Source organism: Neopsephotus bourkii, unplaced genomic scaffold, assembly GCF_033783945.1.
Source record: "Neopsephotus bourkii isolate Nb327-2 ecotype Australia unplaced genomic scaffold, CSIRO-AGI_Nbou_v1 NB_753, whole genome shotgun sequence".
NCBI lineage: Eukaryota > Metazoa > Chordata > Aves > Psittaciformes > Psittacidae > Neopsephotus > Neopsephotus bourkii.
This window is the reverse complement of record NW_026901251.1, coordinates 994,284-1,010,725: the sequence shown is the minus strand read 5'-3', so window position 1 is coordinate 1,010,725 and position 16,442 is coordinate 994,284. Positions and strand designations below refer to the sequence as shown.

The window sequence follows — 16,442 nt, the reverse complement described above, 5'->3', positions numbered from 1 at the left end:
TTTTGTGGGGGGGGAGGGGGGGAATGGATTACTGGGAACAAATTATATACCTCTTGAGCTACATTACCCTACAATCAGATAGACTATTACCCGTAGAAACCTTCTGAATCCTCAGGGAGTAAGCAATTGGATAGGGATTAGTGTTGATGCAAGTTACGGGTTGAGAACAGGGCACACAGGTAAAACAGACACAAGGTATTTTAAGATACATTGCCGAATCACGTGCCCAAGATAGCAGTGTCTTGCAGGACATATAAATAAGGAGCAATTGAAACGCCAACAACAGTACAAAACATAAACTTTATTCACAAAAATGCCATGACATTTCTTTAATCAGCTTGGGTGGGTTGAATCTCTGAGAGAGATCCTTCTTGCACCTTGTCTTTAAGGTGAAGTACATCTAAAACCATCAGCTCTTTGAACCTAGAAAGCTAAGTTTCACAGAATCACAGAAGAATTTAGGTTGGAAGGGGCCTCTGGAGGTCATTAGTCCAACACCCTGCTAAGAGGAGGTCTAACGAGATCAGGTAGCTCAGGGCCATGCCCAGTCAAGCCCTTGATGTCTCTGAAGATGGAGAGCCCACATCTTCTATTTGAGTATTTCACCAACTGCATGGTGAAATGTTTTTCTCAAATTAGAACTTCTCACGCTTCAGGTTGTGTCCATTGCCAGTCGTTGTGCACCTCCAAGAGTCGTCTAGGTCTGTCTTCTCTAAACTCTGAGGTCAGATAGTTTCAGTGGTCAGGTCACCTCTGAGCCTTCTCTTCCCCAAGCTGAATGGACTCATCTCTCTAAGCTGCTTCTTATGGGCCAGTGCTCCAGCCCCCTGACTAGTCTGGTGGCCTGCTGCTGGACTTGCTCCAGTATGTCAGTATTTTTTCTGTACTGTGGAGCCTTCCCACTACCCCCAAACCAACCGGTGCAGGTACCATGCTAATCTTCTCTATCTCATTTAAACTTCAGTATATATGCTGCCAAAGAGAACATGATTTCATTAAAAGATAAGCTAAACAATGCTTTTTTAAAAAGAAGAAACTTGGAGACAATGGAAATGAAAGGTTTTTAACCCATTTCTGCCTTCTCCCCTGTTACGCAGTGTGTGCTTATGTTCTGTTTTTTTTCTCAGCCCACAGTTTTCAGTGGCTTCCTGCACTGTAAGGAAGTCTTCTCAATACCCTCTCAGTAACCTGGGAGAAGTATTTGCATCAGCTTGGGTCCTTGGTTGCATATGTCTCCTTTGCCTCTCTCAGACCTATCCTGCCTCAATTTGTGCAAGGCTCCTCCTTGTGCGTTTCTTCACTTTGACTTGTTCTGCACTCCAGAAACTTTTTCCCCGAAAAATTGCTCAACTGCTCTTGGAAAAGCACATTTCCTCCTCCTTCCAGAAGATGCCCTCTGAGTGAGTGCAGCCGCATTGTTCTCTGCTGTCTCTTGAAAGGAATATAATGCCTATTAGCACAGAGTAACTCAAAATGAAGAAATTAAAATTATCCACTCAACATGTTAACAGAAACATCCACAACATTGTTTTGAAAAAATTATTCACTGGGGTCTGGCCATGATTTTGGAAATTACTCAGGGTGGTTTTATAACAGTCAAAAATGTAAGGTGCTGTGTGTGAGGCTTTGGGGTTTGAACATATTTTTCCATGACTCTTTATATTTGTCAGTAAGAACATACAGCTCTTTTGACAGTAGGACTTGGGTGGGCTGATGGTTGTTGGATGCCGTTATAGGAGGTTGGCAGGACACAATGATAAACTTACTTGTCAACAGCTTCTCTGGCTTTCTCAGGACAGGCTAAGCTTTGTACCTCTGCATTTTGTTTCTCATGTAGTCCTTGGTAGTTTCTCTGGTATGGGTTAATTCATTTTGTATTTGTTTGCCATTGTTTTTATGCCCAACATGGAACCCTTCTCAGCCACACTCATTTTGTATCTATTATTCCCTGCTTTATTATGTTGTTTCCCTCAGCCAGAAAGAATTCTCCTTAAATTGTTTGCATGTTGGTGGCACTGGCGACTGAAGAAAATAGAGAAGATATCTACAGTAAATGTTGAAAATGGGGTCCTTCCCACATCTAGGATGGAAAATAAGGCTGCAAGCAGCAGTGGGGAGATCTCCAGTAGGGTGACCTCAGCCATGAGAGCCAGAAGAAATCTTAGAGATCACCTCAAGAAGAAGCAGAACTATGGCTGCATCTGCATACAGTAAAGCACTTTCCCTGAAAAGCAAGCTACCTGCATAGATGGAGGCCAGGTGGAAGGGCTCTGTAGGTTCCTTTCGGCCTTTGTGCCTGCATTTCCTTCCTGCGAGACCACATTGTTGTGTAGGGTTGGTGCTCACTAAGGTTTCCTGTGGTATGGACTTGGAATATTGTTAAGATGCATGGACACTAGGGATGTAAACCTATGCTTGGGCACTGCAGGCCAGACGCCTTAATGCCTCATCCCTTCACAGTTCATTTGTGGCCACTTTCTCTTTGATATTTGGACATCTGCTGTTTATCTCTCATGCGGCATCTTTTTTTTTTCCTATTAGTTTTGTATTGGTTGTAATGCAGTTGTATTATCGGCACTTTCCCACACTGTGTTATTTTCTCTAGATATTTCTCCTTCCCTTTTCTCTTTTCTCATTTCCTTTATTTCTTTTCCCTTTTTCCATTTCCCCCCTGTGTCTTCTTTTCTCTTTACCCTTCCTTTGCCTTGCCTTGTCTTGCTTTCCCTTTCTTTCCCTTTCCTTTCCTTTCCCTCCCCTTCCCCTTACCTTTTCCCTTCCTCTTCCCTTCCCCTTCCCCTTCCTCTTCCCTTCCTTTCCCTTTCCTGCATTATTTCCTCATCTGTGCTACTGATTGCCTCTTCCTCACTGATTCACATAAGAATCCTTTTGTTTGCAGAAATTCAGGAAATTTGCTTGCTTTGCTTTGAAGCATGGATATTGGCACAGACAATGAATCGCTTTTGATCGCTCCGTGTTTTCCCTTGTTACGAAGTGAGTTTCCAGTCTTGTGCCAGGCCTTGAGTGCTCCTGTTTTCACTTTTTAAACAGAGGGCTCTGGCTTCACATTGCCTGGCACTGCAGGTATTGTCAGAATGGCTGCCTTCCCTGCCCATTTGTTTGCTAATTACTGCGCAGGTACAGCCCTTACATCTCCTTAACACTATCCCAGGCAAGCTCACAGCCCCACTGGGGCGAGATGTCACCTGGGTGAATTTTACCTATTCCACTGGAGTTTTGTGCATTTGAGTGAACTTGGTCTCTGCAGAAATAAACATAGCAGACTGGGGGCTATGTGCAGTTTTCCCTAGTGATTTATACATTTTAAGATTAGGGCTGGCATTTTGGGAAATGCCCTTTGAAGTGGTTAATTAGGTTTGCCTGACCAGACTAAAACAGACACGGCTAATTGGTTAAGATTATGGTTAAAAGACCGTGACCTCTCACTGTGAAATGCCTCGGTGTATGTCCTTGTTTAGGTCTTCTTAGAGGAGGTAGATAAAGCATGCACTGTATCACCGAGATAGTGAGGAATACTTTTTTATCATTTGGGAGTAGCATCCCTATCTCAAATCTGCTGTTGTTAATGGGAGGTTTTCTTACTAAATACTTCTGCTTTCATTCTACTTGCATTTTTGACAGGAGGCACACTATCAGGCGTGTTTTCAACTTTTTGTGAATAAAACCTAATAGGAAGCCTTTTCACAGCACCAGTAGCATCCATAGGTACAAAATAACCAACTCTCACAGAGTTACTGGCAAACCTGATTCATTCTGTGAATAATTTTACTTGGATCTTAGTGAGAAAAATGTTCAGATGAACAGTATGAGCAACAAATTTCCAGACAAAAACATGGAGGAGGGCGAGTATGTATAGACATAGTCTGTGGGGGCCTGTGACTTCATCGCACTTCACACGATAAGAAGGTTCATTTCAGGAGCTGGTAACGGGATGGAGACTTGAAAGGCTGGGCTACAGGAAACGGGGATGGTGAGTCAGGAAATGGCAGCCTTCCCTCCGAGTCATCCTTGAAACACTGCCCTGGTGTGCTCAGAGTGGGAACTGGATTAGTAGAAACGCTGTGCCTTCAGAAGAGGTTTCAAACTTGGGTCATGACCATTTGATGTCGTTAAGCGTTACGTGCCGTTTCTGCTCGACAGCATGGATTTCAGATCCTGCATCTGGTCTGGTCTCCAGCGTGGCTGCCTGTGTTTTGCAACTGCCCCTCTGCAGCGTGTGGGGATGCACTTAGCTTTACATCCCTGTGCTGCAGGCTCTGTGATGAGGCCACTGCCTAGCTGTTGACCCAGAATTTTCTTGCATGGTTGCTAAATAGCTGCAATTTCCTGTTATAAGCACGTCATTTTCTATAACACTTGAAAATAAAAGGTATCTGTTCTGGTGTTAATAATGTTATTGGGTGTCTGCAGGGGTGCCTATGAGGAGGATATGTGGGATCGGGGCGGCAGCCCAAGCCTCAGGCCGCCGTTCAGACCACAGCGGCACCTTACAGAGTGCCGCATCCGTGCCTGTGTCGCTTCCCATTAAAAGGACGAAGTCACACTTCACGGGGAATTACGACGCGAAAGGAGACGGACCGCACCCGGGGCCGGGGGGGAGACCACCGAGCGACTCCTGCCCGACGGGGCAGAACGGCGCCACCTGCTCCGTCCCGGCAGCCCGCCCGCCGCCTCCCGGCGCCTCGGCCCCGGCCCCCGCCGCGGCCCGGAGCTGCCGCCGGGCCTCCCGCCGGGCCTCCCGCCGCGGCGCCGGGCGGGCCCCCTCCTGCCTGCGGGAGCGGCGGCGCCGGCGGAGGCCGCTAGATGCCGCCCTGCCCAACCCCTTGGCGGCAGCGGAGGCTCAGCGAAGCCGTGTCAGCCCGCTCATCCCTCGTGCGGGCGTCCTTCCCGGCCCTTGTGCCGAGGCTGGCTCCCGCCTTGCCGCCTCTCTGCCCTTCGGGAACGGCCTCGAGTTGTTCTCCGGGGCAGGCAGCTCGCCACGTTTTACTCCTCCTCTGGAGTGGGCCCGCGGGTGGGGACTGGGGTCAGGCACAGCTCCAGGAGGGCCACGCTGGGCCACCAGCCACACGGGTTGGTGGAGCTGGAGGCTGTGCCAGACACTGAGGGGCTTGAGCTGTGATGACATGAGGCTCCAAGGCCATGGGTAGGGTTGGGAGCGTCCCCTGGTGAGGCCACTGAATTGAAGGACCTGGAGACCTGGCACTGGCCAGCACTCAACCAGGTTCCTCAGGGAGTGCAGAGCTACCAGCACTAGGGTCATTTCATGGTGATGGAGGGGTAGGTGCTGGTGACTGATACCAAGCACTCCGTTGCTTGGAGGTGTGCTTGAATGATCCTTCTTTAAGACAAATTGACAGCAAGTGGCCCTCAAATGGATTAGGCCACGTAGTTTGGATGTTGAATTTCAATAGCCGCTGTTGACTGTGTTGCCCTTTTGAATCTTCTGTGTTTCAGTTTTCCCTCATAGAGTATACTTCTTAAAAGAATGGATGCATTGGATGCATGCATGGGTTTTGGGAACAAAATCATCCAAAGAACACAGCCCCATGCTGTAGCAGCCAGCTGCCTGTGTTCATTCATCCATGGAAAAGTCAGGAACGGTTAGTCCACAAGACTGGCTCTTAAGGAGGCCAAGGCCACTGAGATTTTGGGATTGTTCATGTTTCAAAGCCAGATTGCAATATAAAATTGTTGGGGGGCTAAAGCAGTTGTCATGTGTAACTGTTTTCTTGGTTTGATCTTTTTTTTTCTTTTCTTTTTAAAAGAGGGTTGTATTACTTAAAAATTGCTTACAATTGCTAATTTAGTGTCTATGAAATACTGTGTTGTCTGGACTCCTGTATTTGCCAACAGAGCAGATAGCAGAAGCGTAAGCACTTCCTGCACAGCTTCTTGGCTGTGACCTGGGCTGACCCCATGAACAGCAAGTGGGGGTGAGCAGTACTGGATGCTGTCTTCCGTTATCGCTTGTGTGTTAGCCTAGCAAAACTGCTTGGCTTCTCTGCTTGCTGAGCTTTCCATGTAGTCCCATCTATAATGTAAACATCTGTCTACCAACTGCACTGAAACCAGTGTTTCATTTTGTGTAGGCTACCGAACAGCTGTCAGATGGCAATAACTTTGGTTATCGCATGTCTTTTCCAATGTCCTAGATGCAGGAGGTTCTGAATGCTTTTACTCTTGCTCTACTTCTCTGGTTTTGGACTGGATCCTTCTCAGCTGTATGTATTCAGTCTCTCACTAGGCTTTTAAATAACTCCCATGAGTGTGCTGGATATTATCCTCCTACAGAGCTCAAGTAGATTAGACAGGATCATTGAGTTCATTGGATCGCTATGGATCCATTCAGTTCTTCTGTGCATCTCCTATCCATTAGTGTCCCATCTCTAAGAGATTTTGTGATATTAGCATTGACAGGGTGTGTTACGCTGTACAAGGTTATGTCTTAAAATCATAAAACTATGAAAAGCGGATTCCCAGGACAGCATTACAAGCTACTGTAATGGCAGTTGAGCTGAGATCTCTCTGAAGTTTTTCCTGTCAGCGTGGGTATGTGTGCTGCTTTCAAGGTGACAGCAGGCTATGAGTGAGCATACCTGTGTAGCAAAATATACCATAGACTTGGAAATGCTTGGTTTGGAAAATGAATGCTTTTCACATAGGTTAGTATGCATTTGGCAAATAAAACCTGTGTTGAGCACTCACCAGAATTTCTAAAGTCAAATGGGTATTTCAAACCACTTGCTCCTGCAAAGCAGGCTGTCCGTATTGCAGGCTGTCCATATATATGAAGGAGCCTTGTAGCATTCATTCTGAAGTTAGAGAAAAAGCTTCATTGAAGAAATGCTCATACAGGTGCTTAGGCTTCAACACTTTTGAAATTTGGGATTTGTTTGGCTGAATATTCTGGAAGTCATCTTTAAGTTCTCAGAGACCCATCCAGGCTGTCTCCTGAACTCCTGAGGCTGAAGAGGGAAAGAGATGAGCAGGTTCACTTAGAGCTTCCTGTTTTGCTTTGAACAGAAGGTGTTTAGAAAGACCTTTTTCATGATGTTCTGCTGATCCAGGTTAGGTTCAGTGAGTGGGCAAAAACAGGAGAGAAAATGCTGGTGGTGGAATTCTGTTCTTGCCAAATCTTTTCAGAGTCCAAGGAAGGCTTACTTTGGCAGAATGTTACATGTTGCTTTTTTGGGTTGCTTTTCATTTGGGGAGGCTGATGGGAAAGATGCTCCTCCCCAGCCACTGGACTATAAATATTTGACTTTTATACAACCAAAATGTCTCTGAGTAGACACGGAATAAGTGACGAAAAATGAGCTTTTACCAAACCTGTGGAATTCATTTGAACCTTGCCAGGTGTTTGACTGTAAGACTGTGAGGTCCCATACTTAACAGCTCATATTCTTTGCCAATAATATGTGAAGTGTTTCATTATCTTATACGCTGTAGTTGGCACACATCAGTTTGCAGACAAAGAGCAATGGTTTATGATATTTGTGGATTCCATGTGCTGTTGTAGCTGTGAAATGATGTGTGGTGTATGATAAGACAAATATATAAGAATGAAAGGCCTCATATAGCAAATATAAGGTACTTTTAAGTCTTTGATAAGTAAAACCATAAATTGTTACGTAACATCAGTATTTTGATTTTTGTCTCCTCTTATAAATGCCAGGAATAAAAACCAAATAGTCTTGCCTTCAGCTCACCCAAGGTGTTCAAGGAGTACTTGGGACAGATGAAGAACTAATTTATTTTGAGCCTGCAGTATAACCAGGGCTTTTTAGGGTCTGTATCCCAATGGCCAAATTTTTCCCAAATTAAAGCTTAATTTAGGTGGACAAGCTTGACTGGACCAACTGCCTACTCACACCAGTTCCCAATGTCTAGTGAAGTATTTAAATCACTATTGAAATAATTACTGCAATACTCTGTTTGGACAAAAAGGGTCTTTGTGTGTATTTTTATGGATTTTTTTTTCCTTGTGGTGTTTTCTCTGTTTTCTGAATTTTAATCTTTCCACAAAAAAAAAAAATAATAAAAAAAGCTTGAAACTTTAACCTGCTTCCAAGTAAGTCTCTGATTGAAAAAGTCTTTAACGTGTTGTTTTGCAGCATAGCAGTGTGCATTAAGCATGTGCTTCCTTATGCACAAATGTTTTGCAGAGGTAGGGTCTAAGGATGAAAAGCGACCAGCAACTCCCCAGGCGTGGGAATCCAGTGTGCTGCAAGAGTGGCGACATTTGCTGTGGCAGTGCTCACAGCAGCCTGTGTGGTCTGTTCTCCTGGCCCTAGCAGCCTGTCTGGAGAACTGGCAGTAGTGAGCTGCCCGGGAGACCTCGAACCCAGGGTGAGATCTCTTAAGAGCTCACCAAAGAATCATGAGGCTTCAACAAGCAGGGCAGCTCAGCAAGATTTGCTGTGCCTCACCAAGTCTAATCCAGAAAAAAATAAGCCTGAGGTGTCAAGAAGAGCAGGGAGGAGAAGGACAAAGCAGAACAGGAGCTTTTTACTTCCCTGTCTTCTATGAGGACTTTGTCAAACTGGTGTGTTTGTGGTGATCCTGCTGATGCTTAGGACCTCTGTCAGATGCATTTTCTTTAGAGAGCCAGTGAACCTTTGCATGTGAACAAGCAAGCATGTCATTTGTCTGATGCTGAATTTCAATATTTGTAGTATTTTTCCCCTCAGGGTGGTCTAGGAGTATAGAAGATGATCTTAATGAAATGTTACTATTATTACTAGTGCATTTTCTGTGCTGTAAACACTGACAGAATGAAAAGCTCAAAGGTGGTCCCATCCCCTGTGGGACTGGAGTAGTTACTGATCAAGAAATGATTAGACCAGGAAGTGGTAAAGACAAGGTGATGGGGGGACATGGTAAGAATTACATTACATATATGCATATGTATATATATATATATATATGTGTATTTAATTAGTAGGTTGTAGTACCTGCTTAGATGCAGGTGATCACTAGAATAGTGTATTTGAAGTTGTCTGAGGTTTCTTATTATCAGAGGAGGAGGCAGTTCTAAGAGGTACACATTTTTTTATGGGTTTAAAAGAAACAAAACCCAAGAAACTTCCAAAGAGCCCAAATATTTTGGTGAAAATGATGAAAATATAAGCTTTGCACTGAATCCGTCTTCTTATGTGGCACTTTTGTGGTTTGCTTCACTTCTACTGACTGCACAGCTATTATTCATTCATATTCCTGACATGACAGTTGTGAAACCATTTCTCTGGCACTGATGATGTAGTGGTAAGACCAGAGGATTCCTGTGTCAACTTTCTGCATTTGCTGCTTAACCTTCCTTTTGAAGAAACTACCTTATTTGGAGCAAGTAGCATACAAGTCCAGATTTGGCAATGTTTTTAGGCTGATGGCAATTCAGTATGGCTTTATGCAATTTTTATTCTCCCAGCTTCCACAGTGGAGTTCACTGTTTCCTGTTTTATGTTGGTTGTCTGGACTCTCCATACACTGGATTGACAGAAGCTTTCCACAGGCATAAAAAATGATCAGCAGTTTGACTATGGAAATCTGTTTAGAACAGGCATACATTTAGAGAGGACTTAAGAATGTCCTGACGAGTAGTTTGTCACCTATTTTTGCTTGTTGGGCTTAAAATAATTCAGTATAGTCTAGCTTTTAGTGGTAATATAACATGATTAGGATGTTTGTGTAAGATAAGGATAGAAGAAAAATTCTGAGAAGGCTTGCCAGTACATTTCTGAGTGGCCTAACCCCAAACCTGGGTGAATTAGTGATGCCCTCTGAACAAAATGAGTAAACCAAACTTATCTGTCGGGGCCATATGAATGTCCTCTAAATAGCCTTTGAAAACGTAAGTATGATGTAAGTTTTATTAATTAATTATTATTAATGATTTGGTGCTTAATTTTGTACTACTGCTAAAATGAAGTGTCAGGTTATGAGTTTCTATCAGTGATCACCTAAATGAAATGTCATTAAAATACTTGTGAATAATTAATAAGATAAAATTACTGATGTTTTATCAAATCTTGTCAAATACCTTAAGATAAATCTTGTGAAAATATGCAGTTTGCATGAATTGAAATAGAAAAGCCAGAATCCCATCTGCCTAAAACATAAACCTGTACAATGTGGAGAAGGAAGTTACAGTTTAGGATACCAGGAATTTGAAACATAATTTCAATATTCTTTCATCTTTGTTCCAAGACATCAGTGCATGCAGCAGTAATAAGGCACGTCCGTATTTCAGTGCACATCATTTTAGGTCTAGGAATGCAGAGTGTGACATCAAATTTAGATGTTTTAGAGTCACATAGTGCACATAACAAGCAGTGCTGCTTCAGCATAACTTGCATGTGCTGCTAGAAAGAAGTACACACTTAGAACGCAAGCGACGGCCCCAAAAGTTATGGTGGTACTGTAAGGCACTTGTACACAGTGGTTATCTTTTATATCATTCTTACAACCTTGGCACACATGGTTTATGCTCAAGAGTTTAATTTCCTTAGTTTTATATTTTTACAGTCCCTAAACCTGCCATATATCCAAGAATGAATATAGGCAATTAAAGAATTTCATAAAACTTAGTATCTTGAGGGGGAAAATGATTAGAAAGCTGAACATTTCTATCAATATTTTATTTACAATACTGCCTGTTCTTTCAGTATATGCTCACAGCTCTGCATTGTTAGTGGTGGGAATTGCATATGCTGAAGTCAGGCAGAATCAAGCTTTCATAAGCAGATAATTAAGAGATAAATGCAGTATCTCTGTGCTCTGTAAATTAAATGTTGGTCTTAAAGAAGGTTTTCAAAAGTCCTGGTTATGCTTTTTTTGCTTAGCTCAATTTCATGTTCTTATGTGTTACATTTTCATCCAGTCTGTGGACAACTTTATGGTGACTGGTGTTTTTTGTTTAAACTGATTCTACACATTGCCATGAAATATTCTTATTATTCAACGTAACTTAGAAATATGATCCGTTTCTTTAGGTGTACCCAATAATGCTCTGGACTCTTACTATTGTAATGGTGTTAATTCTTCCCAGTCTCTGTTATGCTGGTCTGGCTTGCGCAAAGAGTTTAAAGAGGGCAGGATCCTAAGACCACCGGCATTGCAGGGAAATAACATCTGAAAAACTCCCAATCTTACATTCCGCCCTCCTGCTGATGAAGAGCAACAGCAGACTTGATTTGGGTTTATTTGTGGATGGCTATTTTCTAAAACATAACAAATCAAAGAAATAAATCAGTGCAGACCTTGTATGACATTTTATCTGCTTTGATTTATTGGTTGCTATAGCATGACTGGTAGAAAAGAAAGTACACTTTCTATTTTGCTACTGGTAACAGGCTTAAGCTTCTTTCATTTATTGTGGTACGTTTCTGTCATTTGGTGTATGCTTCCAAACATATTCTACCACCTTCTTTTTTCCTTTTTTTTGTCTTTCCTCAAGTCTACATATTTTATAGTCATCAGTTCCTATTTAAATTCATGTACAGCTTTTGCTCCTTGGGTCAGTCTTGTTTTCCTATTTAGTCCTTACTTCTGAGAAAAGTCCTAGTGACATCAGCAGAAGGTCTCTTGGAATCTAGTTATGCTCTATTGAATGTATGATGTCTGTTAGAGAAACACAGGTGAAATCACTGTGCTTGTTTGTCCAGTTACAATCTGAAATTGTAAGCCAAAATCACCAGTCAGGCCTTCCAGGTATGCTTTTGAATTTGCTTTATTACTTACTGAAGTCTCATAAGGCTACTTGTACGATGATCAGAGTAGCGTAAGGAAGGCTGCAAAGTCACTACTTTCCTTTCAAAGCCCAAAGAAGGAGGTATGGGACTGTCTTGACAGATAGGTTCAAAAAAGTCTACTATTTACTTGGCTTGTGTGTGGCTTCAGCAGATGAAAGATGCCTTTTTTATTCAAAAGATGGACTGTGGAATTGAGGTGTCAGTTCACCTGTGCAAGTGCTGTGGGACTGAGGGAAATGAGATCCTGTGGGATTTTTTTATATCCAGAATCTGCTCTGTGAAGTTGCCTGGTTCCTTACTAGTTTCCTTGAATGCAGAAGCATGTCTGCTTTGCAGGTGTTTTACTAAAATAGTGGTTCATTTTAAAAGAATGGATTCTATTCTATTTGTGTTCCATTCACTTGTGGAATCATATAAGCAATTATTAATAGCCAAACAGTTAATAGCAAAACAAAGATGTCCATGTCTTTGATCTGGATTTAAGTCTTTGAATAATCCTCTGCTGAGACATGCAAAAAGCTTCTATTGTGCGATCGTTTGAATCATTGCTAATAAAGTTGACACACCCATGAGCTGTTTTTGGCTTTAATACCTGAAGGACTTACTGAAGTGGCTGGAGGGTTTGGTTGTGTTCCACATCTCACAGCATCACGGGACACTGGGACAGTACTTGCCTCAGGGAGGCAAGAGAAAACCAACTCTGGTGTTATCACTGTTCATCTTCATTCCCACTTTGATTCTGCTCTGGTTCTTTTAGCTTCTCACTTCTTTTCCTCAGTGCAACAGCAGGAGAGGACCATTACTTGGTCTGTCCAGAAAGAAAAAAAAAAAGACTAGAGATGGTTTGATCTTAATTTTTTAAGTATGTATTGGAGCAGAAGCTTACTTAAGGGTTCTTTAGCAAAGAGGGTTGACAAAATCTAAACACGGGACATTCAAAGCTAATCAAATTTAGTCTGGGAGCAAATGGAAAATAAGCGAGGGTAATTACTGGAAAATTGCTAAGGTATAATAGTGGACTGTCCATAAGGAAGTCTTTACATACAGGCATCTTTCTAAAAGATAGGCAGTGTAAATCAACCAGAAGTTACAGCCTGTGTGATCAGGAGGCTGGTCCAAATGGAGATGGTGGTTTCTGTTGAATTTCTGGGTTGTACCACAGAAACGCACTAACAAAGAAGGGGCCTGTTCTCCTTTTAAAGTTACCAATACCTCTTGGCTTTCACGTCAAGTAGGCCTTATTAAAAATGGGTCGTATCTTCACAAGAATAGTACATGTTAAATTATATGGGGTTTTTACTGTATTTCACTCTTAAGAGAAAAGGTAGGCTCTCTTCAGGAAAAACAGCCATGTTAAAAATTATTAAAATACGCTGGTTTGCACTGTTGAGAGGTTTTGCTTAGGTTGTAGGGTAGGAGAGGAGAGCTCTCTCTCTTTTCTTTAAACCATCCAGGTCCTGACCTCAGATTTGGGGCGTGCTGTAATTGCAAAAACCAATGACTTCATCCTTTCTCCTCTCACACTGTCAGTTCAGGAAGCAGCAAGAATGGATCTCCCGAATGACGTCAGTGATGATAACATGGGATTTTGCTTGTGAAATTGTGTTCCTTTCCAGATGGGAAGGGCCTGGCATCATCCTAGCTGGTGCTGCTCTGATGGCTGCAGGACTAGACCTGGCTTCTCTCACTTTTATGGAATGTTGGCAGAGCTGGCACACCACCCCTCATCAGCCATGAAGTGCCCTAAATTTATTCAGCACTCTGGAAGCATCCTGTTTGTTCTGGGCATGCTTAGAAATTATATAAATGTAAATATGCCAATAGGCAGAAGGAATTAAAGCAGCTATAATATTACTCTAGAAAACATACAGGTATAACAGGATGGATTTGCTGGTGGAGAAGTGGCACAATACATTAAAAATCAGGTTCAAACAAGCTAAATAAACTGTGTCCCACTATGCCTGTGGGTTCCAATTAGAAGGAATATTATAACGTGATTACAATATTGATCACTTGGTGGCTGGGCAAATAACAATGAATGTGATATGCTAAGAGTGAAAAATCACATTAATAATGAAAACCTGTATAGATAGTGTAGTGGGGTATTTTTTCTTTTTTGATACCATGAATGAAATTTTAGAGTACATGGCCAAAGAACAAATAAGAGGAGCAACATCTTGTAATTTAGGTCCAAGTTACTGCGGCAGGCATGGCCTAAAAAAGAACTATCAAAGAGACTCTACAGTAGCAATCACCATATACTGAAGCTCAACATTCTTTTGGGAGTGAAAGAGCCATAGAGCTGTTAGATAAAACTGAGGAAGCCCCTTTCAAATAAAATTAAACCCACCAAAATGCTGAATTTCTTAAAGTGCCATGAAGTATAAGGGGTGGTATTAGGGTCTTTTTGATCGGTAGTGTGCATTTTCTCTGTGAAAATTCATTTCTAAACAGATTAGGAGAAAATAAAAGAAATAAAAGACATGACTTAGTATGTGGAAGTCATTCCAAATAAGGAATATACAAAAGAGAGCACGTTTTCACAAGATGCATGTCAAACCATAGTAAGGTACGCCAAAAAGACTTTGAAGAAAATTGCAAAAGATATAAAAGCAAATAAATTACCTCTTCTATTTCAAGCATATTAGAAGATGGCAGAAATGTTATATGGAAGAAATGTTATAGCGTCATACTGATATTCCGTGTGGAGGAACGTAGAGCTACTACAACTTTTTTTTTTTTTTACAGGAGATGGGGCAAGGAAATATGTTAAAATTGAAGCAGAACAGTTGTAGGCTGAGTATTACACAATCTTTATGGAATTCTGAGGACAAATGCTGCTTACCTATGAATTTAAATGACACAAATATGAAATTGCCAAATTATTAACCAAAGTGGCTGTTTGTATTGCCAGCCTAGATTTTGACTTTGTGGCAGGCAGACTGTTAGAAGCTAAGTAATGAAGATGAGGGGACAAGGCAGAGGGATATGGATCATGAAAAATTGCCACTGTGGTTTTGTAGCCCTGCTCCACTCTTCTACTGACTTTTCTAAAGAAGTCAACGTAGGGTGGTTGGATACTGTGTGCTATCTCTCCAAGAAACACAACCCACTGCCATCACCACTCCTCTTATAAAATTATGATACTGTTCAGTAAGTGGGAAGGTTTCCTTCTGACAAGGATATGAGAAAGAAAAAGTTAAGTCTGCAGAATAAGAGGATTTTTCCACTAAACCCTTACTAGGTTAGTCTGTGTACATGGGCCTATATTGGTGTATTTATGAGAAGATGAAGGGCAAGGTAGGCTTATTCAAGCAGGAAAGTCCTTTGCAGGCAGAAAAAGGTCATAACACTTAATGACTGAAAGATGAAGTGGCAGATGGAATTTTATGTTAATAAACCCAAAATAATCTATTTAGGGAGGAAAACCAGCTGCCTCTGCATGTTGTTCAGTGCTAGACTCCTCATTAGCTGTTACTGCTCAGGGAAGAGACCTTGAAATAATTGCTGGCAGGTCTATGCAAACTTTGGCTCACAACTAGTCAAAAGGGTAAATAAATTTTAGGAATGAATAGGAAGGTGACAGACAACTGAACAGAAACCACCCCTGACTTTGTTTAAATACAGGATAGATTTCCTGTTGTTCGTAACCATTTGTAAGTAAGTAGATGTTCATTTACTTAAGTATTGACTGATTTCATAGGAAGCTAATTCAATTTAAAAAAAGCAGGCTCAAAGGGTGATAAAAGCATCAAAATGTCTAAATGAAACTTTTCCCCTCAAGTTTTTTGAAATGACTTTGCATATTGCTTCTCCAAGCCCTTGCAGCTGTGGGATTCACAGATTCCGTAAGCTGGCTATACTTAAAAGTGTCATGATTGATGTGTCATACTGTAACTTCTAAGAAACATCAGGCTGTTAGGAAAACAGCCTTTTGAGCAGCCTGCAGTAATTATGGAGCCACTTCAATATCTCCTAGCATGTAAAGTTGCAATCATTGAATGGGCAAACATCCTTAGGATTTTTTAACGTGTAATAATATGGGGTGATTTTTAATAATGCTTTATATTAGAGGTTACAGACTAACCCTAAAAATCTGTTTCTAGCAAATGACATTTCATGTGCAAATCATTAATTTAAAGACAGACTATTTCAATGTTAATTTTTATTAGAGATCAAAGAGAAAGAAGATGCAAGGTGAAAAACTGGTAATTTTTCTTGTGAGGGGGGTAGAGTCATGCAAATGTCATGTGTATTAGCTAGGATTTTATTAAGAGTTACCTTAGCTTTCTTTTTTCAATCCATGCTTTCTGGGATCTGAAGAGGGAGGATTATGTCTCCCCCTCCTTCCTCTGCAATAAACAGTTAACAGCAGGGGCATTTTCAATGTCCTAGGGCAGTCCTTTGAGTTAACAATTAACATAGGAGAGACACCCTGTCAGTTATTGTTTCAGCTTCTCTTACTGGACACTCACAAAAGTATTCTGGTTCATGTTTGGCAATTTAATACTCAGAAGGATTTCTGTTAGCCAAAAGGACTAGGTTATTATTATTATTTCCTTAATGTCAGCAGGGATTCTATAGGCTTCTGGCAGAAAAGAGGACAACTGGCCTTCCCAGTACTTGAGATCTGACTGTTACACAAATTTAATCCTGAATAGAAGCCATCAATTT

General features: G+C 41.7%; 1 long non-coding RNA gene across 4 annotated transcripts; it reads right to left on the bottom strand.

Annotated features, from left to right (window-relative positions):
- Window positions 1–9,645: 9,645 nt before the first annotated feature.
- On the bottom strand, window positions 9,646–16,221 carry LOC133212953 (uncharacterized). Of its 4 annotated transcripts, none has more exons than XR_009725656.1 (4): window positions 16,050–16,217; window positions 14,119–14,214; window positions 12,374–12,576; window positions 9,646–10,139 (listed from the first exon to the last, which is right to left on the bottom strand). It is a non-coding gene; the product is annotated as an uncharacterized LOC133212953 (long non-coding RNA). The 4 variants fall into 4 exon arrangements; XR_009725655.1 differs by lacking the exon at window positions 9,646–10,139 and adding an exon at window positions 10,325–11,688 and having other exon boundaries at window positions 16,050–16,215; XR_009725657.1 differs by lacking the exon at window positions 9,646–10,139 and adding an exon at window positions 11,855–12,112.
- Window positions 16,222–16,442: the final 221 nt, after the last annotated feature.